The sequence below is a fragment of the Canis lupus genome, chromosome 12 (assembly GCF_048164855.1).
Source record: "Canis lupus baileyi chromosome 12, mCanLup2.hap1, whole genome shotgun sequence".
Lineage (NCBI taxonomy): Eukaryota > Metazoa > Chordata > Mammalia > Carnivora > Canidae > Canis > Canis lupus.
In genome coordinates, this window is record NC_132849.1 from 1509216 (window position 1) to 1533190 (window position 23975).

The window sequence follows — 23975 nt, forward strand, 5'->3', positions numbered from 1 at the left end:
AAGTACAGGTGAAGGGGGTTGGGGGTGCTGAGTACAGAGCACCTGCTGAGCAGAGGTGCGCCTCTTCCACCCCACACCCAGCCCCTAGTCTCAGAGTGATGGCCTTTGGATCACTGCCTCTCTTAGATGCCTGGATCACTGCTGTCTGGAGCCTGATCTCCGTTCTGGTGGTTTTGGTTGCTATAGTAATTGAATTCACTTAAAGTTGTATCCATGCTATCTGTCTACCTCCCTTTGCCTGTAGTCTGGAAGGGCACAAGCCTGGGGCTGAGGGCAAGAAGGAGGAGGGCTCGGTGGCCTGGGGAGCCAGCGTACTTTTCCTGATCCAGAGATCCTCTTCAGAAGCAGAGGAGAGAATCATGGAAAAATTGTTCCTTCCAAGACCCTCTCCATCTTCCTCTTTGCTGCCTGGCTCCTCTCGGCAGAGACTTAGTTAGGCCATAAAGGCAAGGAGAGGCAACATGAGGCAAGTAGGGGCACTCTGAGAGGATCTTCTGTTCCTCAGCATTTTGTTATTCATTCAACAAACACCCACCAAGAGCCAGCTATATTCTAGGCCCTGCTGCTTGTCTCTGGACACAGGGGTCTCTCTGGAAGCAGCTCAGAACCCAGGGCCACAGCACATGTCCATGTGGCTGCCAGTATGAGATATCAGGAGAATGGCCAGTAGGTTAGCATTGTGGGAAATTCCTCTTTTCTCCTTTCTCTGTCAGAGGGAGTGTCATGAGGCTGAGCTGCAAGGGGAAGGGGACCATCCCCAGGCAGGACCCGAGGGATACCTCGTGCTTGTTTTCTCCACCATGCTAATGCACAAGAGACATTGACATGTAAGGTGAATGCCAAGGGTAGAAGCCATCAGAGAGCTGCCTAAAGATTGTGTGAGAGTGATAGGCCCTCCTCCCTCAGACCACCAGCACTGGGCTTGGGTGGTAGGGGGTGAGGCAAAGAAGGTCACAGAAGATGATGGGTGATTGTATGTGTGCAGGGCTTGGTCTTTCAAGTAATAGCCAAGCAAAGTGAGCAAAAGGAGGGTGTATACAGCTCCTTCGGCGTGCTGGGAATCATAATCTGCCCTCTGTACTGGGACAGCAATGGTGACCAAGGCACAGCAGACACTTCTGAGGGGCTCCCGACCTAGGGGGCGTGACAAATGAACACTACAAAGGGTACATCCTATAAAAGGGCAAGAGCAGTGCATTCTGGGAGCCCAGAGTGGGGAGGAGAGGGAGGGGCTGCTGGGAAGAGTGCGCCCAAGGCAGGGGCACTGAATTGCATGTTCAAGACTGAGAAAGAATTCTCAAGACAGAAAGCCCTTCTGTGCAACGACAAGAGCGTGCGCAAGTTCACCGAAGTGTGAAATATGAGAATGAGCAGCAAGTGTAGTGGTGGGAGCAGCAGCCAAGCCAGGACGACCACGAGAACCCCAGCAGGAAAGGCCAGATGACAGAAAGCCCAGCTGGGGTCCCATCCTGAAGGCCATGGGGTTCCGTCACGGCAAAAGCTATGTTTTAGCAAAGACCCTCCGGCAGCAGCGAGAAGAGAGGGTAGAAGGGGGAGATGGTGGGCGACAGCGGGGGCGCTGGACTAGGATGCTGAGTTAGCAGTGACCACGGGCCAGCCAAGAAGGGGGGCCCCAGAATTTGTGGAGAAGGTTGTGCAGGAGGGAGGGACAGCAGCTGAAGGGAGCGGGTCAGAGGAGCACAGAGGAGAGGCAGGGCGGGGACTGGTCGAAACAAGGAGCCCAGTGCAGCTGGGTAGGGGAAAGCCAAGGCAAAGGCTGCCACACAGAAGGAGGTACATTGCTAGCACCTGAGACGGAGCTGCTGTTAGAAATGGGCATGTGGGGGGCGCCAGCACAGAGGTGACAGCTGACTTTGAGAACAAAGATGACGTTGTCCAGGGAGAAGGCAAGGAGCAGAGACACGGGGGGAGGCCAACAGCACTCCTCGGGGAGTGGTCTGAGGCAGGGCAGCCAGCGTCCTCCGGGGAGGCCAGGGGTGACCTGGAGTCCATGGATGGCAGGAGAAGGCAGTACACAGGTGGTGTGCACAGGGTGCTGCTGAGAGAAAGTTGTGGGACAGCTGTCTAGAGCAGTGGCTCCCAAACCCACACGTGCAGTAGGCAGGCTCGTCAAAGCAAGATGCTGGGGCCACAGACCAGAGTTCCGACCCCCTAGGTAGGGGGCCGAGCCTGGGCACCAGCACCTCTAACAAGCTCCGCAGCACAGATTGCTGCTGCTGCTGGTCCAGGGACCGTCTTTTGAGAAGCACCGAATCTAAGGTCTAGATTGATAAGCCTCCACCTGAGGAGGTTCAGATGCAAATTCATCCACTCTCCAGCGTGGCCCAAGTTGGACACAAAGAGAGAAAGCCAGGCTTTGGTGAAAGAGCAGCAGGGCAGGTAAAGGTGGAGAAGATAAGACAGCTTCTTGGAAATAGGGTGGGTTCTACTCGGGACACAGGAAGGGGGAGAGGGAGCCTGAGGGCTGGCAAGAGATGGGCAGCCAAAGAGGGCTTGGAATTTGACGAGATGAGAGGAGTGTGGCCTGAAGATTGTGACTATGGGTCACATGAAGGGATGAGGGTGAGGTAGGCAGAGGGGAGTACGGGGCTAGACCCAGCCTCAGAACCCATTGGACTCCCAGCCAAAAGTCCAGCCTCCCTCCTCGAGAGCCTCATACGTCTGCCCATCCTTCCCTCCTGAACTGGAGTCATTGCCAGCCACTGGGCCTCAGGCCTTCCCCCACCCCCTTCCCTGCACAGAAAAGGCAGCTGCCTTATAGCCCGGGGCATCTCTCACAGGAGCTGCTCTGAGGACAAGGAGACCCGGTGCTTTTTTCATTTTCCTTCCAAGATCTCAGATCACAGCCTCTGAGATAGTCTGCGGAGGCTCCTGACCTCAATACTAGACAACCCCAGCCCCATGTGGGCTGACCCACCCCGCCAGGGGAGGCTCAGAACTTGAGTCTTATTTTCTATCAGTGGAGCGAGTCCATAAAGAAAATCCAATTCATCGGTGTCCAAGAGAACATTACAAAGATAGACGAGACACCATGGGCAGTATTTAATTATGGACAGCAGAGCAAATAGGAGGGACGCAATAAAAATGCTAATCAGGGAGGAAAAAAAAACTGGCTTCATTTTCTTCTAGGATAGACTGAAGCTCCTCCTCCCTGCTCCACACCCAGACCCCAAATGAGTGCCATAGACCGACCTGGTTCTGATTGTGACCTGGTGACCAGCGAGTCTGTTTGAGTTGCAATCCCCAGGCTCTCCCTGACTCCATCCTTCTAGACTCCCCATTCCTAGAAGATCCAGCCTGGAGGGAGGGAGGCTGGCTTTCGCTTAACCTGGAGAACTCACAGGGAACTTAGAAAGGGAAGGAATTTGTCATCCAGGGCTCCCTTCCTTGTCCTGGGGGGCACTTTCAGGAGGGAGGACATGCAGAAATGTGCTCGCGGAGGGAGCAAGCAGGAGAAGTGCCCCCCCCCCGCCCCCAAGTGAACTCTGCTCTGTGCTGGGCTGTGTCTGTGGCCTGGACGTCACTTCCACTCAGAGCCACTTAGGAGGAGACCCGGGCACTCAGCTGGGCCCGAGGCCTCATGCTCCCAATTCCCTTTAACTTGGCTGAGTTCGACCTTGGAGCATGATGCAGGATTTGGGAGGCCATTTCTGTGTTGCTTCCCCATTTGGCTGACTCCTCAGGGGGCTGGATCCTTTGTCCTTCCTGGAGAGTTCACTCAACTCCCACAGTGCAGCCAAAGGCAAGATTGATTTCTCTTGTGTCCCTTGCTCTCTGGGTTGAGGGCCCCCAGGCCTCTTGTTACTTTCTTTGCAACTCCGAGGATCTTGACCCAGCCCAGAACTTTTCTTTATTGTGGCCTCTTCTGTGTTACTGGACGTACCAGTCACCGTTGCTGGGGTCCCTTCCACTTATTGCTCTCTGGTCTCCTTAAGTCTTTTGTAGCCTTGAGATCTTCCTAGCGTTGCCAGGGCAGGAATTACCTGAGGATGGCCTGGGATGTCATCCTGGATCATTGCTCCTCCCTGCACACCACAGGCCCTCAACTCCTGGCTACTTGCTTCTTCTATAAAATGTATCCGTTAGGGAAAAAAGTGCATATGTCAGCTCACTTAGCCACTGCGTGATCTTGGACAAGTTACTTAACATCTCTGTGCCTCAGTTTCCCCATCCAGCAAACAGAGATTAACATTACTTGCCGCACATGTGTTACAGGGACCCGACACAAATGCATACAGAGAGGTGAGAAGAGGGAACATGAGGGGGTGCAGTCAGCTCAGGGGCCGACACTTAGTTTTGGCTCAAGTCACGGTCTCAGGGTCGTGGGATTGAGGCCTGGGTCGTCCGTGCTCTGCACTCAACGGGGAGTGAGCTCGAGATTCTCTCTCCCTCTGCCCCTCCCCCTGCTTGTTCTCTCTGTCTCTTCCTCCTCTAAAATAAATTTTAAAATCTTGAAAAAAAAACAAACCCTAAAACAAAGAGATGAGAAGAGTACCCTTGCCACATGAGCGACACCCAGAAAGTGTTAGCCATCATCGTCATCATCGCTATGATATTTATTGTTAAGGTCAGTGATTGTCTTACTTGTCCATGTGCCCAGCTACTGGGTAGAGTTCATGCCTGGCATGAATAAACTCTCAATAATAAATCGAACCAATGAATGAATGTACTTCTAAGCTAATTTTTCCAATGATATTACCCTCGCCAGGAACATTTAAATTTAAAGAGAAGAGCTGCACGTTGATGACAATGTTTAATGCATAAGTGGCAAATGGTGATTCCAGGTGTCACTGGGGAAGGGATTTAGAGTCAGTGGTTGTTTTCATATCAAGTCAGTTAGTTAACTCGAAATAAAGCGAACCCTCATAATAGCTCAGAGTTATCTTCCCTAAGGTGGATTCTCCCTCCTGATGCCGAAGCAATGAAACCTTAGAAGCTAGTATGCATATAAAGGAGACAAAGAAACTGCTTCAGCTCTGGGAACAATATTTCCTGTGTCCCCTGGGCTCCATGTCACCACAACCTGCATATATGGTGAAGCTGTAAGGCCCACGTGGGTTTGCTCAGTATTAGAAGAAGGGTGAGTCCTGCAGGCTAGCTAACCACAGACCTTGGTGTGATGGGGCTTCAGTCTTCAGTCCTAGACTCTCCTGGAAGAGCCTTGCCCCTCTAGGCCTCAGCAGAGAGCTCTGGTGATGAAGAGTAGAAATATTTTATGTAAATAGTCCTGGACAGCTATGCTGTGAATCTGCTATGGGTGACTGGGACAGGATCTTGGTTGGAAAACAGCTATCCACTTCAAGTTTAGAGACTAGGGGTGGCTGGGGGCCTAGGAACAGCAAGAGATCGCCCCCTTCCCCATGACAGACCCTGCAGCTGACATCTACCTTCATAGACATTATCACATATGCTTCCCATAACAGAAGCATGAGTGGGTGGGAACTTTATTCATTTTTCTTTCTTTTTGCGTTAAGATATTTATTTTTACATTGTTTGAGATTCAAATGGTCCTAAAGTCTGTGCAGTGGAAAGCCCCTCTTCTCTGCCCACAGCCATCCACATCTTCTCCCTTGGTGCAACCAAGAATCACCGGTTCCCTGAGAAACCTTCCGGAGATATTTTATGCAAATACAAGCAAATTGTATATAGTCTTTCCCTCCTATACACAAATGGAAAGTCTGCTTTACACACTGTTATGCATCTTGAATCCTTTCACCCAATAACATATTTTGGAGATTATTTGATATAAGTATATACAGACCTACATCATTCTTTCTGTGGTGACGTAGTATTCTGTGATATAAACTAGTTTATTCACCAAGCCCACATTAAGTCTTTCCAACCTTTAACTTTTACGAGTAATGCTGCAGCAAATAACTTGTGGGCAAGTGTATCTGCAGGATATGCGAGTTTTCAGAAGATAAATTTCCAGAAGTGGAATTGTCTGGTCAAAGGCTCTGTCCATTTGTAAATTTGATGGCTGTCGACTAATTGCTTTCCATAGATAGCCCATTTTTTAGAGATGACAAATCTGGGGTTTAAAGAGGGTAAGTGACTTGGCCAAAATCATAGAGACTGTAAATAATGCAACTGGGATGAAAACTAAGGGGTTTTTCTGTTTTGTTTTGCTTTGTATTTTCGGTTCTCAGCCCAAGACCCTTGGGGCCCGTGGACCCAAAGAAATCGGGAATACCTAAGAAACATCACAATGACTTCTGAGCTATAATGAAATCTTCAGCTTCATATACTAAATGTGAAATACTGTGGATTCTACTTTAGGAAAGCTATAGAACGTATCCTTAGGCCCAGCTCCTCTAGAAGGAGAGACAAGTGAAGAAGTACTTTTGGTTTAGCACAAAGGGTAAGGACAACATATAAGGGGATACCGTGAGAACATGGGAAGGACCCCTCATTAGTGTTGGCTTCCTGGAAGAGGAGGCATTTAAGGTGACATGAGATCATTTAAAAATGTCCTCTGTGACATTAGCTGTGACTTCCTTTTTCTTCAACCCCCATTATTTCCCATCCCAAACCTCATAAAGTCGTTGATAAGTAGCAACGTGGATGGCTTTGTGAAAGCATGCTATGGTTGGAATAATTGTAGAGATGAACATGAAGTGACGTGGCACTATGTGCCTGACTGTGCTTTCTGGCCCAGCCATTAACTAGGTGTGTGACCTGGAATACAGAACATCTCCCATGTGTGCATTAGTGCTCATGTCTCTAAACTAAATCAGATCATCAGATGACCCAGAGCTCTCCCACCCTTTCTCACGTGCTATGTATGGCTCCTTATTGCACAAGTTTCTAAGACAACTGTAGCCCCTGCTAGGGGGTTCTGGAAAAGGAAGTGTCCAGGACTGGGGAATTAGGGAAAGGAGTAAAAGGACTGATTAAGTCCTCAAACTGGCAAATTAGCCTCAGGAAATTCCACTGAGAGTGGAGGCACTACCCATGTCGGGGCAGTGCTAATACTGACAACACCTTGCTTCCGTGCTGTTCCGTGTATTCTTCATAACAAGGGTGGGAGGGAGGCAGTTGGGGATACTGGCCTCTTCTGGGGTTGGGGAACCTGAAGCCAGGCCAGAGTAGGCTGCTCCCTTAAATCCTGCAGCAGGGCAGCGGTGTGGTGGGGGCTGGAACCCCAGCCCTGTCCTGGCACCCAACTTGCTCTATTCGTGGGTTCTATAGGGAACGCAGCTTTCAGTTGGGGGTGACCCCAGGCCCCTGTGACCTTCTGAAACTTGAATGAAATGGACTTTGAGTCCTGCCCCACACCTCCCTTTGTGTCCTGCCCCACACCTCCCTCACCTGCCTCCCAGAGCACATCACTCCTGAGCTGGTTGCTGGAACCAGACTTCGATTTCCAGAGGATGAGTCTAACGGGTGATTTTGGTGACTTGGTACTGGCTGATCTGGCTGTTCCCTGTTTGACTCAGCGGCAGGGGGACTTCAGCCTGGTTCTAGTGCCAGGCTCCACTCCCTTGGTACCCTGCCCACCCCCAGCTCCTCGGCGCCGGGGCCCTGCCTCGCTCTCCTGGGTCCTTCCTCTCCAGAAGTCCCAATTCCAAGCTCAGTCCGAGTGACCCAGGGCTGTGGCTGTCAGGTTGTCTGCAGGCTCTACACTGTGTTGACAGCGACCGCCCCTCCCCCACCCACGATCAAAGCTGGACACTGATGAGCTGAGTTCCCTGGGGGCATTGCTATCTGACCCTTTCTGGGGGTCTGTTGGCCCATCTGTAAAAGTACCCCTTAGGTTCCCTTTCCTCGCAGATATGAATAAGAACACAGCCATTTGGGGCCCCTCGAGGGAAGGCTCTGTCTAAAAACAGACGTGATTACTATTTCCATCACCTTTATAATCCTTTAATCACACATTTACAGCAGGGAGTCTGGGCAGGGTGAGTCCATTTATATGAACAGCAGGAAAAATGAGGCTCTGTTCTATATGCCAACCATGACCAGTAGAAACGTCAGACCACTGGCCTTTCATGAACAGAAGAATGAATAATCCAGTTATTTATCCCCAAACAGCTCACATCTAAGCTGCTGGGACCTGTGCTCACATTATGAAAGCTTTGGCCCCTCTGGGGCCAGTGGGGATGCTGGCCTGTGTGGCACAAAAAAAAAAAAGGATCTCCCGGCAGTGACTGCCCCCTAAATGAGGAGTCTCCCATGTCTCTGGCCCTTGGCCCACGGAAGTATTCACACGGGAGCCTGTCCCGATCACAAATGCTATAAGGAGTCTAAGGCAGGTTCAAAAACCATTGTTTGAAGAGAGTCCCTAACAGATAGATGGTGGTGGTTTTGATTTTTTTTTTCTTTTTTTAGAGGCCAGGAGGATGAGAAAAGAGATGGGGAATGTCTCATCAGGGCTTTGCCATGTGAAATGAAGGCTTTCAACTGGCAGCCCAGGTGGTGGAGGCAGAGAGAGGCCTTGGTCCCTGGGCAGTGGCCCTCCACTCTAAGAAGGGCATACACCTGGGAAACCTACCCGACTCTTAATTTTAAATGATTTTTAGATAATTCCTCAGCCCTTCCCTCCAGAGGATTGGTCTACTTGTATACATGGATCTCTTTCCTGGTTGTAAATGGGCCATTACCAATTGCAATTGCTGCATACCATATCAGACCACTCCAATTTTGGATTCAGTGGTATACAGTAGTAAGAACTTTTTGAGTTCATTGGTTCGTGGGTCACCTGTAACCAGCTGATCTTGGCCAGACTTGGCTGGACAGTTGGGATGCAGCTTTGCACCATGTACCTCTCAGCCTCCTCCTGGGTCAGTGGAGAGGGTAGAGGCACCTGGAGGTGGGCAGACACACACAAGGCCTCTTAAAACCTAGGCTCAGAACTGTCACATTATCAAAAGACAAAGTTAACAAGTGGGGAAATACGCTGCACTCCATCATGGGGAGGACTGCAAAATCACAAAGCATAGGGCATGGAGAGGAAGGGGTGACAAATCTGGGTTGGTGACACAAGCCTGCAGACAGCAGCCAGACCTTAGAATCAGGCTCCACCCCTGGAAGCTCTGCAGGAGAGCCCCTCTCCCCTCCCCTAGTCTGCTCGAGCTGGGTTCAGGGCCTTCCGCCTGGAAGCCGAGCAGGCTTTGGGGGAAAACAGATGAGGTGATGGGGACTCTGATGAGGACCCTGTCAGCCGGGAGTAGCTTGGCCTTGTGACTGCCTCTCCATCTTCTCCTGGGTGGAAAGCGGTAGGTAAAGAATGGGAAGAATTCGCATGGAGCCAGATGATTACTTCAGTCTTGGTTGTGGTTAGGTTCTGATGAGTTAGAGTTTTCATGCTTGGAATCTTCCTGGGAAAATAAAGCGGCAGAAGAAATACACTGCAAGGAGTGGGAAACAGAAACCACTTCCATCTCCAGGTCAGGCACCACAGTGAGTGCTAAATGAGACGTGGGGACCACAGAGATGAGTGATGCTGTGCCAACCTGGTGCGGAGCACAAACGTTGTAAATGCTCCCAACAACGATTTTGCAGAATATTGATCAAAAAGCTTGGCTTTGCCAAGACCCTGGATTCTTCCAGCCAGCAGGTCTGAAACACAGACTGTTTGGTTTCCGTCAGGACAGAGTGGCTGTGAGCTCAGCTCTGGAGACAGCAGCTTTCTGGTTTCCCAAAACTCTGTGCAAGCGACTTTTGCCTCTCAGCCCCGCACCCCTCCCCATCACCCAAGTTAAAGAAACCCTGTTGTTTTATTCCCCACCATAAAGCATATTATTTCACGACCTCTCATTCACAAGAGGTTACCAAAAGAAAGCTAAATTGGGATTTTGTTCAGCTGCTGATGACTCTTCCCCATTACCCTAGCTCATTTTCAGTGGCATTTCAACACTTTGGTAATGAATTACCTCTATCACTCCTGGCACAGAGAAAAGGGTTTAAATTAATTTTCAGCAAGGGATACTATTGGTCCAGGCAACTTCCCTCCCACCATGTTAACATCAATGTCTTGTCTCGTTAAATGCCGATAAACAAGTGTGGCTCTCTAGCAAGCCACAAATTGGCTTATTGACACCTCTGTCAGCTGTTCCCAGCTCCCAGAATCCCTGCCTTATAGACACACGGCGGTTATACAAAATGGGGGCTCTAATGGGACATCAAAGGAGGAGACATTTTAGCATCTGGGCTCCCTCGCTGCTCATTTTTGCTGTGTCTGACTTTCTTCTAATAATAGATTGCATCAATTTGGTTTCTCCAGTCTCTGGGGTTCATTTGGAGCACTTGCTTTTGTGGCTTCTTCACAGAGGGATGGCCCACCTCCTCTTTCTAGTCCTCCCCAGCTTTCTCAAGGAATGGCCCCATTGGCTGTTACACTGGGCAGTCCTCACCCTTCAGCAAATCACTAGGGATAAAATTGCCAGTGACCCTTTAATCTATCCACTTCGTGTGCTGCTGGAACCTGAGGACACTGGAGACAGGAGAGCAAGTAATGTCCTATATGATCTTCCACTGTGGACAGCCAGTGGGAGGATGACTGAATCGCTAGCCACCGTTCGATAGGCTCTTTATATGAAATGACAAGACAAGAGAAACTGGCCTTAAGCCATGGAAAGAACCGCATAAAAGTGAAGATGGCCAAGTCTATGGCCAATGGCTGGCATGGGGCAGAGGGTCAGGACCACCAGAACTCTCCTGCCTGACCTCTCTGAGATCCCAGGAGGAGAGTCGACAAAAACCTTGTCACCTGGGACAGGATCAGGTGTCCCCAGAGGCAGAAGCATGGATGAAATGACTCATTCCTTTGGTATGAGGGTCCTATGGTTTGGTTTTTGTTTGTTTGTTTTTCAAAAATCAAACACTACTTTTCGAGTTTATATTGCTACAAACGTACATAGGAAATCTCTTCTCTCATTCATTCTCCCATGGGGTGGGCATTATCAGTGATCAGTAGAATCAACAATATGAAGGGAATTCCAAAATAACAGTGCAGGGTGCTGACCTTCGGGAACATAGCTTTCCTGGTCCCTGTCCCAACCTGTCCCTCCTGCAGCGAGGCTGGGGAAGATGGTCCACACTCTTCCAGCCCCTGTCAAAGGCATAGAGCTCCGGGAGGCCCGCAATTATGTTAGTGTACATGAAAGTGTGCATGCGCACGTGTGTGTGTGCACACAGCAGGCACTGAGTGTGGAGGAGGCTACAGGGCAGGGGGATTGGGGAAAAGCTGGTAAAGAGTAATACTGACTCTCTCAAGATAACTTTGAGCACAGCTTCCTTTTCAGGTTCTTCCTCAGTGTTGGAGGCCACCAGTGACCCCTCTCTTCTCCAACCTACCCTCACTCCATAGGTGACCTCATCTATTCTCCTGGCTCTAAATTTTGGACAACTCCTACATTACTCTTACCCCAGTTTTATTGGTGAATAATTGGTGCACATTACTGTGTCAGTTTAAGGCATGCAACATGGCAGTTGGACTCATGCAACACTGTGAAGCGATGACCACAGTGGGTTCAGCTACCATCCATCTTCTCCTACAGGTATGATAAAAAGGAAAGAAAGAGAAAAAGGAAAAAAGATGTCTTTCTTGTAAAGACAACTCTTAGGATTTAGTCTCTTAACTTTCCTTCCCACGTTATTGGTGCCTCCTGCTGAGCCTCTTCTTGAACCTTCCCCTCTCCTCCCCTCTGGATGTCCATGGTGGGGGTGGGGGGGTCCCACACATAGCCTGTCCCCAAACAAACTCCTGATTTCTCCTGTTAAACCTGCTCCTCCTACCATTTGTCCCATCTGGGTAAGTGGAGACTCCATTTTGCCAGACACTCAGATCAGAAACCTTGGTTTCCTCTTTGCTGTCTCTTGCTTTGATGCCCCACATCCAATCAATGAGCGAATCTTACAGGTTCTACCTTCAAAATATATCCAGAATCCATGGCCTCGTCCCATCACTTGCTCACATTGCTTTGGCCCTCTGGTCTCCTTGCTTTTCCTCAAGGCTGTTAGGTGCACTCCCAGCTCAAGGCCTTTGCAAGTGCTGTTCTGTCTGCAGGGAATGTTTTTCCCCTGAGGATGACAAGATTCACCTCCTCCACTTTTCTAGATCTTTCCACTGAGGCCTTCCCTGACCTCCTCCTATATAACACCTCGCTCTCTACTCCCAGAGCAGACACACTTTATTCTTCTCCATACCTATCACCATCGTATTTTACTTACACATTTGTCTGTCTTCTCCACTAGAATGTAAATTCCATTAAAGCAGAGTCTTTTTGGAGAGGGTCTGCTTGTTCGTCGCTGTTTCTTGGCACATAACAGGAACATAGTACCTGTATGTGAGTGAATGAATGAATGAACATATGAATGAATGCCCTTATCCCTCTAAATCCCAGTTGGAACCTGAGGTAAACACAGGGGCATGATGAGATGGCAGTCCAAGAGAGGGGTCCTATTCCCTCCTCCTCACGCTGTTCTCACCATTCAGAATATTCTTTTCTCTCTTCATCTAACTCCAACTCATCCTTGAGGGTCATCTTAAATATCACTTCTCCAGCCTAGGGGACTAAATTAGGCACCTTACTAAATGCTTCTGTGGTTCCGGAATTTCTTTTTACAGCACTCTGCATGCTCAGAATCTTGGAATAAATTATTCATAGCTGTTGTTTAATGTCTGCTTTCCCCCATTGGACGGTGAGTATCACCAGGCAGGGATTGCATTAGTCTTTGCTCACGGCCGGGTCTTGGCATGCAGCACATGGCTTGGCACCTGTGTGTGCTCAGTTAGTGACGCTGACAGTTGACAGAATATGGGACTTAAAATATGCTATCAAAGCTTGAAGACAGGCTTTGATGGCATATTTTAAGTCCCATATTCTGTGTCCCAGGCCAGGTCTTCACCAACATTTATTGAATATTTAAATGGTGAGACATAAAACGTTCCAGGGAGGGGCAAAGGCCAAGCTCACCTGAGCTGTGATGTAGCCAGGGTCTGTGTTCGACTCCTTACCCATTTGAGTTGGGCCACTCACTGCCACGTTGTGGGTTCAGTTTGCAAATCCAGCGCTCAGGGTGATGCGTTGTTTGCCCTTCGTCAGGATCTATGACCTGTAGATAAGGGATGCCTTGCTTAAGACTTGACCTCAGCTTTCACACTGTCAGGGAGCCCATTAGAGATGTTAATCAAGAAGAAAAAATGCATTCTCCACTCAATTAAGAATGCACTCAATTTTAGGGCCAGAGAAAACCATTTAATCTTGTCCGTTCATTTCACAGAAGAGAAAACTGAGGCTCAGAGAATTGAAATGACTTGCCTGAGGTTACACAGAGCACTGATGACAGAACAGAGCTAAAATTCCAGAAATCTGATTTCAACATTTATTCTTTTCCCTATGCCACAACCATGCTTTTTTCTCTTCCCTTGAGATAAAACTCCCTGTTTTTTAAAAAAACTTTTGATAACATTAGGAAGTGATAGAGTGTCTTAAAAAGTAAACTTTAAGACTTTAAATTGTTACTTTGAAAAAGTACTAGTAAACTAAGTACAATATATTACCTTTATTAATGCTTAACTCTAAATTTTAATCTTACTGGATCTCTTTCCCTTAGGCTTGAATAAAAGGTCTCTTCCAGCTCACTCTGACTTCTTTTTCCCAGTTTACGATTTCACCTGGTTGAACACTGTCATTATTGAGGCCGAGGGCAGGCCACCCCAAGATGAGCCACAGTGGCATGTAGATTATTTTGAGCTGGAAACAACCAGGGCCCAAAAGACTCGGGAGAAAACTTTGACCTCTCCCTCAAGTGCCTAAAAAGAATTTAGGTAGAGGACTTGCATCAGGAAGAGAGCTGTGAACCGAGATTCCATTTTACCTGAGAAGCCTATGTGCAAAACAGGGAAAATTTTGTCTTTAGAACGTCTCTCACAGTTCTGCTAATGGCCTTCCTCCTCTTCATATGCCTGGATTCCTGCTCCTCTTCTTAGCTCAGAGGGATCTACATCTCATTTTGCCTATCTTTGGATTTCCATGTCTGTGTGGATTCCCCACACATACAAAATTAAATTTGATTTTCTTCTGTTAATCTGTCTCACGTCAATTCAATTGTCAGTTCAGCTAAGAAGAAACTTAGAAAGGCACAGGAAATTTCTTCCTCCCTGACACCATGTCGACACAACTTTTGGACGTAAGGCTTTTGTCAGGTGTGGGCAGAGTATTTCTTTACTGGGCTAAAGAAGCATAATACATGAACTGTGTTCTCTGGTCTGTCTCTTTCTCCCTCCTTCTTCTCCTTCTCTCTCCCCCCTCCCCTCCCTTCCCCTCCGGCCCCATTCCTCACTGAATTATACTTTTCTACTGAAAACCTGTGATGTCCTTTCTCCAAAGTTTTACTTGGTTCATTAACACTTCCATTGCAGATATATTTGTTTCTGCTTGAGATTTGTTGGTAATTTGAATGTAACCAAGAAGCTTTCTCTAGGACTCCCTTGCAGCTGCCCCTCAAACTTGATTTAGATGTCAACTGAATGACTAATAGTTATTACTAAGGGAAGGGGCACAAAGATGTGGGAAGCCTCCTGTCTGCCTGTGAGGCAGTCACAGTTGGAGATAGGACACACAGCCTTGGGGGCAGGTCTCTATGGTGATGCTTCCTGCCCCTCCACTGCCAGCCCCTGTTCTGAGCCACCACCATTTCTTGCCTGAATTATTGCAATACCCTCCTCACTGGTCTTGCTCCTACTCCTGCCTCCCTCCCCCACAGTCTGTTCCCAGCACAGCAGCCAATGTGATCTACGTACAATGTACAATGGAAATGTGGGCCTGTCACCCCTTAGCTCCAAGCCCTGTAGTGGCCTCCCATTCCTCAGGGTGAAAGCTCAAGTCCTCACACCAGCCCAAAGGACTCCTTATCCCTTTGTGAAGTCTCTGATTTCCTTTCCTATTGATCATCATTCTGGCCCCATGCCCGGCACGCCAGCCCCATTGCTGTCCCTCAGACACACCAGCCCTCCCTGAAGGCTTTTCTACTGGCTTCTCACTCTAGTCAAGTGCCCCTACCTATGTGAGCCTCTGCTCAGCTCATGCCTTCTCAGTGAAGACTGACTAGCAAGCACCTTATTCTATAAGGCCCCTGCCCCCACATTATCCTTCCAACCCCCTTAACCTGGTCAATTTTGTCTTTCCAACAGTGGTACTTACCTTTTTAGCGTTCAGCACAATCTACATGTTTGTGATGTTTGCTGTTCCCTGTCTATCTTCCGACTAGGATGTAGGCTCTCTGAGGTTAGGGATCTAATTTGTTACCTGTTGTTCCCAAGCATCTGGGACGAGGCCTGGCATAGAGCAGACCCCCACTAAATGCCCACTGAACTGAGTGGCTCAGTTGCTGGGGTACTCCAAGAACTTAGCAGCCAACACTTTGTGAGTGCTTATTCTGTGCCAGGCCCTGTTCTAAGCTGTGTAGATGGGACTCATATGATCGATAGTGAGTGCTAATGTATGACTGTTTTAATCCCCTCTAAGCTGTGCAGTGCTTTGTGGTTTTGCAAGGGATTCTCCCACAGGTGACACCTGTTGTCCTGGATGAGGGAGAAGGGGAGGATAGGGCAGTTGGAAACAATAATTCAGTATACCAACCTTTTATAGTACAAATTATAGAAACAAGCTTTAAAATATTCTACTCTTGGGGATCCCTGGGTGGCACAGCGGTTTGGCACCTACCTTTGGCCCAGGGCGCGATCCTGGAGACCTGGGATCGAGTCCCTCGTCAGGCTCCCGGTGCATGGAGCCTGCTTCTCCCTCTGCCTATGTCTCTCTGCCTCTCTCTCTCTCTCTCTGTATGACTATCATAAATAAATAAAAAGAATTAAAATATTCTACTCTGCTAGCTGGATTAGGATGGGAGGAATAAACAGATGGAACAAGAAAGAATTACAATTGGCTTGAATGAGAAAGGTGCTAGAGCACAGCATTCATGATACAGGTAAACTGAAGCACAAAGATCACAATCAGTTGGCAAGATACAACTGATGGTTTTTGTGTGATGCTCAGAATTAAAAGCCCATTTAAGTCACTAGAATGTGACTTTTAAAGATACATGTGTAACCTGAGCTTCCTGAGCCTTCCTAGCCCACAGATCCAAGTCTCGGTCACAGTGATAGCTCAGATTTCTTAGGTTGTCACCTTTACCTGCCCACCAGGGACCTCAGCCCACTGCAGAAACTTACTCCGTGGTATTGCTGGAGGCTCGGCCTCGCTGGCTTTTGTCTTGAGTGGGTCAGCATGGGAAGAGCCCTCACGTAGTCACAATTACTCTGATCACCTAGGTGCTATTTCCATAAATCTATGCTGTCCAGAAGGTGGCTAGAGGGCACTTGGCATGCAGCTAGTCCAAACTGAGATGTGCTGCACTGTAAATACACAGTGGCTTTTGAAGCTTGAGTACAAAAAATGTAAAGTAGCACAGCCATATCTCTGTCATACTGATTAAGTATTGAAATGCTGTTGTAGAGATAGTTAAATTCACTACAAATAAATTGTAAATTAATTATGAATTAATTCTACCTGGGTTTGGCATTGTTACTGTTTTACTTATTTTAACGTGGCTACTAGAAAATGTAAGATCACTTCCACTGTAGCTGGCATCCTACTTCTATCGGATTGCCGTGAATGCTGCCCTTTCTCATGGGCTCTCCTGGACTAGTGCACACCCCTCTGCACCACACACATCTGCATACTGCTGGATACCACCATTACGTCTGCTGGGCAAGGCCACCCAACTGCTGCCAGGTCCCCAGCTGCCACGCTGGTACTCACACCAGCGTCAGTCTTCAGTTCTGGAGATGCCCTGAGGCAAGATGGGAGAGCATCTCCCTTCCCCTTTTCTGTTTCTAGAATCAGGGAAGCAAAGTGCTTACACTCTCACTTCTTAGGGTGCACTGAAAGTTTCCTCTCTTTTCACAGGAAAACATGGAGGTGGGCCAGGATCAGATTTTTACATACTTCACACATCTTATTTGACATATTTATATATGTTTATGTAAATAAGAGTATGTTTAAGATATGTACATATATTATTTGTTTTTAGTTTTGCTTTGTCTTCTACTTTTCAATCCAACTTCATTGAGATATGATTTACATACAGTAAAATGTATCCACTTTAGGTAATCTAGTCCAATAATCCAAGTCTTGACAAATGATGAACCTGTGTGACACCACCCTAATTGGGGGGATGAAGATTTTCCCACCAGTCCAAAAAATTCCCCTTGTGCTGGAGGAAGATCTGAAGTCCACCTAAAAAGCTGTGTTCAGAAATTTACCTTCTTTTTTTTTAAATTTAAATATTTTATTTATTTATTTTGGGGGGGGGGGTTTGCACACAAGAGTGAGAACCAGAGGGAAAGGGCGAGAGAGAATCTCAAGCAGACTCCCCGCTGAGCATGGAGCTTTACATGGGGCTCGATCTCATGACCCTGAGACCAGGACCTGAGCTGAAATCAAAAGCCAGACACTTAACCAACTGTGCCACCCAGGCGCTCCTGGAGATTTACCTTCTTATACCGTTATCAAGCACCACCTGGCAGGCTCTCATTCCTATAGGATGGTTTTCCCAGGAGACTCCTGTGATCCTCATGTGTTCAGGGCATGAGTCTTCACCAGCTCCCCAGACTTTTCCAGTCTGGGCCCAGCACAAGCCTCTGCAACACACAGACTAAAGGATTTTTTTTTTTTTTTTGTCTTGTTAGTTTTTGGTTTTGTTTTTATTTTTTCTAAATAAAAACAAAAAGCAACCTCACATTGATCAACCTAAGGAGGCTTCAAGGAAGTGGTGGTTGTGTTATTTTTTTCTTTAGCAGCACTGAATAAATAGCAATAGTTGGTAGATTTGGGGGAGAGCAGTGACCAGTGGGGGCCCTGCCTGTCTGGCCCCAGGTACCTTCAATCTTAGCTTGCACTGTTTTCACCTTCCTTCCAGCCACACTGGATCTTATCCTAGTTCTTCAACCACACTGACACTGCCGCTGCCTCAGGGCTTTTGCACAAGTCTTGCCCACTGGCTGGAAAGTTCTTCATCCTCTGTCTGCCTACCAGGTTCCCTTTCATCCTTCAGACCTCAGCTTCAATGCCACCACCTCACAGAAGACTTCTGGGCCACTAGATCTGATCCCTTGTGTTATTCATTTTCTTTATAATGCATGTCCCAGCTTATTCTATGCTAACTTTCTTCTTTGCATGGTTAATACCTGCCTCCCATGTTAGACTCTGAAACTTATGCAGGTGGACACAGTTCTGTATTATGTTGTATTACGCGTTCACAATTACTCCTTCTCCTGCACTTGCCATGGCTTAATTAGAAGCGGAGGATTCTTCCCTCCTCACTAACTTCCAACTAGCCTTCGCGACTTGCTTTGGCTACTGACATGAAGTACATACTACATCTGACCTGCGCAGGTTGGCTTGATTTTTTGGAGCTGCTTCTTCCTGCCATGGGAAGAGTCTTCGTGCATAGCTCTTGTTTCTGCTTCCTGAGACCTAGGGTGAGGACCTGTATAACAGGTATGAACCCAGTCCTGAGCCCCGAAGAAGAGCTTTCTGAGCCAGTCTGCAGATCTGCAAGCAAGGAACACAAATGTTTGTCGTTGACGGCCACCCAGACTGTAGGGTGGTTTCTTAGGTGGTGTTATTGTAGCAACAACCGACTGACTATTCCACGGACTGCTATGTAGAAGGCTCTCAGTAAATATTTGTTGAATGAATGAAAGAAACATTCTCCTTTGGAAAGCCAAAAGGTAAAGAGTGTAAAGACTATATTGGGGACTTCGGAAGCTCACAGCAAAGAAGGAAAGAAGGGGTGGGCCCAGACATAGGTGGAGAGAAGAGCCCAAAGATTTTTTTTTTTTTTAAGATGAATCTCAAGAAAGAGCCTTATAGCCTAGGGAAGAGCTTTGAATTTGCTTCCTAAAGCCACACGAGCATTTAAGGTGTCCTAACCAAAGCTGTTGACAGGGAAGATGTTTTTTGGAAGGCAGAATATTGGCTGGAGGCACCTAATCATTGAAAGCACAGCCCCGTAACACAGAAGGGGAGACCCTACCACAGCAGACAGCAACTCCCCTACTCCCCTACAATCATGTGTCTGGGGATGGAAGGGAGAAAATGTTCCATGTCCCTTTTATCCCAGTGCCCTTCCCATGTTGAGTCTGTCAAAGCTTGATGAAAAGAGGAAGGGGCGTCCGTGGGTTGACACCTCAGTTCAAATGAAGATCAGGATGGAGGAACATTACCAGGTCTCAGTGCCCACGATGTCTTCGTGGGAGGGCCAGGGCCAGCACACACGTGAGGCACTGGGGCAAGGGGTCCCCTGTGGTTTGAAACTTAAACCGCTTATAGAAACAAGGCAAGTTACTGAGCTCCTGAGGTCCCTCCAAAGACACAACCGCATTGACTCCCACACAAACAGGGCCAGGTTTTCAGGAAAGCAAACCTCCTGCCCTTACATCCCATCCTGGCCATCCCCGCTTCCCTACCCCAACAAGCAACACTCAGGCTGGGCTCAGGGCATCTCAATAATGCAGCCTGGAGGCCTCTGTCTCTCTCCAGGGCCTGAGTCCCCCTCTGTGGGCACCTGGCACCCGTGGAAGAGGAGGCTGCTCTATCAGCTGTTATTGTCACTGTTCTCTTTAGCACCTTGCCAGCCTGCCTGGCTGCACACTGGATACGCTTGTTCACCAACAACCTTGTCAGATATTCCCAAGAAAGGCTGCGGCTGAGGGAAGTGAAAAACATAAATATTTTGTCACTTTCTTAGGCTTTGCAGATCCTGGGATCCCGAGGGGCCCAGCAGCGGCTTACAGTTAAACTCTTCTCATTTCCATCCTCCCTATTAACCTTGCCTCCTCCCTCAGCCCAGCACATTCCTTTTGTCAGAGGCCTGCAGAGAGAACATGAGGCTTCCCACAAAAATGTCAGTAGGTTTTTACCCAACTTTTAGGCTTTTATCCAGAGAGTGTTCTGTGACTGAGAAGGTTCCATCCAGCACAAGAGGCCAAGACAGCGCCCAGATCGTGCTGCTGACCAGGAGCCCCTGTGGTCATGTCTTGGGACTTGGCCTAGGAACCGCAGATGGGAACATGTAGAGCGGGTCGAAATCTAGAATCAGATCTGAGGTAGGGAAGACCTCAAAGGAACAACATCAAAAGCTTAATGTCCTCTCCAGGGGGCTGCATGCTGTTGCCCCCAAGAAGGTGGAGTCAGTTTAGGGAAATGGGTCTTACATGTCTCCATTCCCCCCAGGTCTGCAGAGCTCATCCTGGATAGAGTTACGTGCTGGACGCAGAACCCCCAGCAGGTAGATGGGCCTTCTCCATGCCGGGCCCTCTGCAGGGCCTGGAAGGAATGCCCCGTATGTCTCAGGGTCTGCTGATGGCATCAGAGATGGGGAGCAAGGTGGCCTTGACCAGGGGACAGCCCAGTCATAAGGGTCTGTTCTTTTCTGTGGTTGTGATAGGAATCTGGGGAAAGAGAAACACAGAGGGATCAGGCTGGGAAGAAGTGGGAAGCAGTGGCCTAAGCTTTTGGGTACTCTGCCTACCGGCTGGCCATTGCCTGGGTGAGTGTGTGGACCTTGCCACACCTTGCCAAGGATGCCATGTGCATCCCCCAAACCTGGGCAGATGATACATCATCTGTCTCTGTCTCTCTTCTTATACCTACTGGACTTTGGGCTGCGGGCAGGAGGGGGCTGCTTTTTGCAGGGTGTAGCCTCACTGCATACTGGCTGTAGTCAGATTTTTGGTTGGGGCTTCAGCTTTGGGCACTCAAGAAACTGAAAAAGAGCAGGCTAGAGGTGGAAAAACACCACAGCTTAGTACATTTTGAAGGACAGTGAAAAAAGACCTTGGCCCCAAATCAGATTGTTCCTGATCTAAAATTAAAAGCGACTTAAGCCTTAACATTCGAGAAGAGAGGCAGATAATAGTTGTGAGGGTGGAGAGAGCGATCGCTTTTCTTTTCACCTCATGGCTGGAAACAGACCTTTCCAAGATTTCTCTGGACAAGGTTTATTTACTGTCTTAAAAAAATTGCACGTTGTATGAAGATTTGCAAATGCCAGGCACACGGCATGCCAGGTGCCCAGCCAAACCTCTTGTGGTTAGCCTTGAAATGAGATCATTTCACAGTAAGAAGGAGGTCAGGTTGCAAAGAGGGGAATTCATTTGGCTGCATCAATATGTAGGCTGCAGCAAAACCACAGAACAAAATTTTGTTGCCCTGCCACAGCAGCAAGTGCCAAACACAAGCCTGAGCTCCTCCAGGAGCTATTCCCATCCCCTGTAAGTCTCTCCTTATGTGCTTCTCTCCCCTTGCCAGGCTCTTCTCAGGATACGACTGGAATTCCATTTGGCGAGGCAGGTGGGTGATAAGAAACTCCCCAAGGTGTGTAATACACTCTACTGGACTCAATGTGTGCAGAGGAAAGGGCCACACCTGCTTCTCCTCAAGTATCCTGCTTGCCCAGCCAACATAAAAAATGAGGCATTTTCCTCCACCAAGGAAACTGTCAGAAGGGGAGCCTTGTCTGCTTCTGCCGCCCAGTTTGATTCACCTCAGGAGTTATCGAATCTCTACAATGTGCCCAGGACAGAACTGAGGGTCCCAGGAGCAGTGAGAGCACAGAGGTGGGGCCAGTTCCCGGACCTACATGCATTTGGGTTCTTGTGGGAGAGGCAAACAGGTGTGCTGAGACCAGAGCATAGTGCGACAGAGCTCATGAGGATGGTTGGGAATCTGAGCCAGTGTCCTAGTGGGGATGAGACCCCTGAGAAAGGGCTCTGCAGGCCAGGGTCATCGAGGAGGTTCAGGGCAGGGGCAGAGCTTAGGCTGGGGTCACTTCCCTTCCATTTGTATCTGTGTGGATTTCTACTATGTCTCTGATAAAATTTGACCAAGTATTATGCCCCTGGATAAAAATGCCCAGGCCCTTGGTCCTCCATGAAAGCAAAGTTAGGGGGTGCTCCCTTGGCAGGCCAGAGAACTCAGCTCAGCCTAGCACCACACCCCGTAAAGGGGCTTTGCTAAGCACCTGACTGTCAGCTGCTACTTTATCTGGGAGTAACGGATTCCAGATATCTGAGCTTTACTCTCTCACATGTAAAATGGGGACAAGAAGAGCACCTACATCCTAGGGTTGCTGTTAAACCGATTGAGTAGTTTATGTGCACAGGTAAAATGAGCACCTGACACACAGTAGGCACTCAACGGCTCCTCGCTAGTATTATTCCTCTTCCTTTTGGAATTCTAGTATGTTAGTCTTTTTAGGAACAGAGTGTCCCAGTGTCCAAAATGTAAGTGACATCAAGAGCACATAGATTGTATTCACCTGTTGACGGTCGCTGCAGACCATTTGACTTCCCTTTCATGTGGTTCCTGCCTGGGGGATGAATTTCTGGCTCTTTGTCTAGAGAGAGTGAGGTCCAAGACCCCCTCCAGGCCTTTATCCCTACCTGTCAATTCTGGCCTTTTAATGGAAACTATACTGAAATAAACCACAAAGTATACTATTCCTCCCTTTGGTTTGTTTGTTTGTTTGTTTGGAAGCAAAAAAGAAGAGGCAAGTTTGGAGCACATTTCAGATCCATAAAAGACAAATTAATTATCCCCAAGCAGAAGCTGACCTTTAGCTGGCCTCAGCTCCCGCGCCCCAGCCACAGCTGCACCTGCTTTGAAGATGACAATATCCACTTGCTAAATACTAATAATTAGTCACCAAAGCAGGATAAAGAATGCAGAGCAAAATGAACCTGCAATTACTGTACTCGTGTGCATCCCCTTCGCCCTTGGAGGGCCAATTACCCCAGCACATTACCATAATTGGACTGACATGTTAACAGCGTCTGCCGTTCTTTGAAAGTGGCACTGTCCCCCTTTCCTGCCCCGCACACCCCCAAGCCTGTGGACGGTCTGCGCTGTGCCTTATGGCCAGGGCAAGCTGAAGAAGTCAAAGCTGTGCAGCACTTGCAGGGTGCGAGGGGTTTACCAGCTGGCCCATGTGCAGGCCAAGTGTATGCACAGAGGAGTCTCAAGTGAAAGTCACTGCTGCCTACCCACCCCCCCAGCTTCTCCCTCCCTCCGGTCCACCTCCAGGTCTCACAGACAGAGGACAAAATACTCAGGTGACTCCATTGACTAATGGTAAAATGCTCACCTCTCCCTCTGGGATTCCCACACTTCCTAGGGGCTGCTTGTGCCATGTAGACTATTCTGCAGAGGCCTAAGCCTCAGGAGCGAGGGGGGGTGGCCCAACTATGGGGCCCCAGGCTGCTCAAGGAAGGGAGCTCCCAAGTTCACAAATATAAGCAAGTACAAGGACACCTGGGTGGCCCAATGACTGTCTGCCTTTGGCCCAGGATGTGACCCCAGGGTCCCAGGATTGAGTCCCACATCAGGTTCCCTGCAGGGGCCTGCTTCTCCCTCTGCCTGTGTCTCTGCCTCTCTCTCTCTGTGTCTTTCATAAATAAATAAATAAATAAAATCTTTTAAAAAAATAATCAAGGACAACTGTCCACAGAGCTGTGCCCCTGGAGATGAGGAGAGGGTGGTCTTTGGCTCCTACAGGGCGGTGGGTGGGCTGAGGCAGCATGGGGCTCAGCCGAGAGCAGATCCCTGGTGGGCATAGAGCTAGTGGTGAACACTCCTCCTTCCGGCGCCACCCCTCCAAACCCACTGCCTCAACAGCATTTTATGAGGTGATCAGTGTTGTATGGATCACAAGAAGGCTGCTGAGCACTAGCACCAGCTTTGTGTTGGCAAGGAAGCAAGTTTTCACCGCTGACCTTTCCAAAGCAAAAAATCAGTTAAAAAAAATTTTCCCCCTATTCCTCCTCCTTTCCATCTGATTTCTTTCCCCATTGAGCAGAAAGAGCCTTTTCTTTTTTCTTTTCTATTCTTTTTTTCTTTTGTTTCCTTTCCTTTCCTTTCCTTTTTTTTTTTTTTTTTTTTTAATAC

At 48.5% G+C, this 23975-nt stretch overlaps 2 long non-coding RNA genes across 2 annotated transcripts in view; one reads left to right on the top strand and one right to left on the bottom strand.

Annotated features, from left to right (window-relative positions):
- Positions 1-23975, top strand: part of LOC140600845 (uncharacterized) — a 61864-nt gene that overhangs the window by 12601 nt on the left and 25288 nt on the right. The gene's annotated exons all lie outside the window — the stretch shown is intronic.
- Positions 7892-23975, bottom strand: part of LOC140600846 (uncharacterized) — a 37450-nt gene continuing 21366 nt past the window's right edge. The window contains exons 2-4 of the long non-coding RNA XR_012003986.1: positions 12942-13080; positions 12196-12305; positions 7892-9341 (exon numbers count right to left, since the gene is read on the bottom strand). This is a non-coding gene — a long non-coding RNA (uncharacterized lncRNA). The remainder of the gene's footprint in view (positions 9342-12195; positions 12306-12941; positions 13081-23975) is intronic.